This window comes from Alligator sinensis, unplaced genomic scaffold (assembly GCF_000455745.1).
Source record: "Alligator sinensis unplaced genomic scaffold, ASM45574v1 scaffold733_1, whole genome shotgun sequence".
Classification (NCBI taxonomy): domain Eukaryota; kingdom Metazoa; phylum Chordata; order Crocodylia; family Alligatoridae; genus Alligator; species Alligator sinensis.
In genome coordinates this window covers 173,294-176,042 of record NW_005843375.1, presented here as the reverse complement: position 1 = coordinate 176,042, position 2,749 = coordinate 173,294, and the positions used below count along the sequence as shown (strand labels likewise).

Below are 2,749 nucleotides of genomic sequence, written 5' to 3'. Positions count from 1 at the left end.
ACCCACCAGCTGCTGCCAGGTTGGGGGGGGGGGAGGGGTGTGATCCCTGCTGCACCCTACTGCCCCACACTGCGTGCGAGGCTCGGCCACAAGCTCCCAGCCCCCCCATCCCCTAGGCAGCCCCCCCTGGCTCCAGCTCCCACCTCCTTTAAGCCCTGCACACTCTGGCTCCTGCCAGGCGGGGGGGGAGGCGCACCCCACTGACCCATGCTGCAGGGTGGGGCACTCTGCCATGAGCCCCCAGAAGACCCGAGGCTGCTGCAGCAGCCAATGAGTGAAGGGCTTGTTTGTTGTGTTTGTTTGTTTTTTTTTAAGAGCCAAAAGCTGGTGCCTGGCGGGGCAGCCATTGAGGGGGCTGGGAGAGCAGGCGGGGGCTGGAGGCTCGTGGCAGAGCCCCTGATGCAGTGCGGATCACTGGAGATTGCCACCACACCCCGCCTGGCAGTTGCCGGTGACTAGGGGCTTTTTTCTTTTGTTTGTTTGTTTGTTTTTTAAAGAATCAGGGGCTGGGGCCAGGTGGGACAGCCATGGGGTGTGGGGCTGGGAGAGCGGGCGGGGGTCAGGGGATGGGGCCTAGTGGGGGTCCCCCAATGGTGCCCTCCCCCCTCCTCCAGCCCCCCCACTCCCTACTTAACAGCACGCAGTCCAGGTCCAGCTCCCTGTGGCAGCGAGCGGGGACTGTCCAAATCTCCGAAGCTCTCCAAATCTTTTCCAAATCGATTTGGAGAGCTTCGAATTGATTCAGACCTTTTTACTGGCCTCCTGATTCGATTCAGATTCAGGGATTTGGCAGCCGAATCAGGCCGAATCACCTCTGCATCAAATCAGCACCCAAAGCTTCGCACAGCCCTGCTATTTAATGAACTGTCAGTACTTTTCAATCACAACTAGGAGTACTAACAAATTTAGTTTTTAAGGTAAAACCACTCTCTATCATACAAGTCATAATATGCCATTACCACAGCGTTAAAGAAAAGATAAAAAAAAAAAAACCTTTAATTTGTATTTATACATGAAGCAGTAACTAAGTAATTTGTTGAAAAACAAAGGCCCAAGAAGGTATTCTGAGCTTTTGTAGTTTTATTATTTTAACACTAATTACAATAATTTAAATATCTGTTCTCCCCCTTACTAGCTTACCAGTCTGCTATCTCTACTATGCCTCAGAAAGTCAAAGTTTCTGGGCTATATATTCATATACCTAGCTTATAAAATTTAAAAAGGTGGGAATATATTCTTCATGTAAAAAAACAAAAATGAAAAAGCATCTCTCATTTTAGGACAATCTATTAAACTACAAGCCACAGGAAAGCATGAATATGTCTGCTGCTGGCAGATGAGACTCTCCTATTAATTGTCTAGAAACCAACAACTTTATATCACAAGCAGTCACTTTAATCAAGCCAACATGGATACTTATACCACTAATATAAATCTTTATCTATAAGTATCTAAGTATGCACACAAACAAAAAGCTAAAAGAGCATTATTAAGGTGCCAAATTCTAGCAATTCAGAAATGCTAGAATTAAAGCCATGCTGTATTAAATAGAACTGTCAAGATCCATGCCTCATTCTGTGCACACATTTAAGTGCTTACTTAATGTGTAGACATTCAATATTATGTTTTACTCTCTTTTGCTCAATGCTCAGTGTTTGGTCCCTTGATGACCAATGATATCTTGTCATAGAAGTTTCACATGTATTATTACCTGCACACTAGTCTAATGTTGCACAGAAAACATAACTATTAGTTTCCTCACCACAGTATAAAAGTACTTCACAAATATACTGTATTTACTCAAATACAGGACACCCCTGATTATAAGATGACCCCCCCAATAATTAGATTCTATATGTGGATAATTTATCAATTTGATATCATTTTCCAGGTACAGATTCTAATATTAGATGTCTGCCTTGAAGCTGTCCCCCTCCCACTGCTACAGTAGGGAAAATAAATCTGGGAGGTGAGTTAACCCCTTTGTCCCATCCATTTCCTCTTCCCCCTGCCCTCCAGGTTCTTCCCTGCGCCTTATTCTAAGACCCTTCTGTCCCTGAGCAAATGGAAGTAAGGAACAAATTTGAAAAAACTGACCTTGAAATAAACATAGGTGTAGCAATTTAGATATAGTATTCATAGACTTAGTTAACTCAGAAATGATATTTCATAGATTTCATAGACATTAGGGCCTCGGAAGATCATTGAGTCCAGCCCCCTGCCCAAAGGGCAGGAAGTCAGCCGGGTTCATAGGATCCCAGCAAGATAAGCATCCAGTTTGTTCTTGAAGGTGTTCAATGTAGGCGCTTGAACCACCTCCGGTGGCAGGCTGTTCCAGACCTTGGGGGCTTGGACAGTAAAGAAATTCTTCCTTATGTCCAGCCTGAAACGGTCTTGTAGTAGTTTATGACCATTCGACCTAGTCATCATCCCTTGGGGCGCTCTGGTGAACAATCGTTCCCCCAGATACTGGTGGTCACCCCTGATAAACTTATAGGTGGCCATCAAATCAACCCTGAGCCTGCGCTTTTTCAGGCTAAAGAGCCCCAGGGCTCTCAGCCTGTCATCGTAGGGTCTGCTTCCCTGACCTCTGATCATGCGTGTGGCTCTTCTCTGGACTCTCTCAAGCTTCTCCACATCCTTTTTGAATTGTGGAGCCCAAAACTGGACGCAGTACTCCAGCTGCGGCCTCACTAAGGCCGAGTACAAGGGGAGAATGACGTCCCGGGATTTGCTTGAGAAGCATCTA

General features: G+C 46.0%; 1 protein-coding gene across 5 annotated transcripts in view; it reads right to left on the bottom strand.

The window, feature by feature from the left end:
• The window catches only part of LOC102378921 (zinc finger protein 280D-like), a 63,291-nt gene that overhangs the window by 700 nt on the left and 59,842 nt on the right, over positions 1-2,749 (bottom strand). The gene's annotated exons all lie outside the window — the stretch shown is intronic.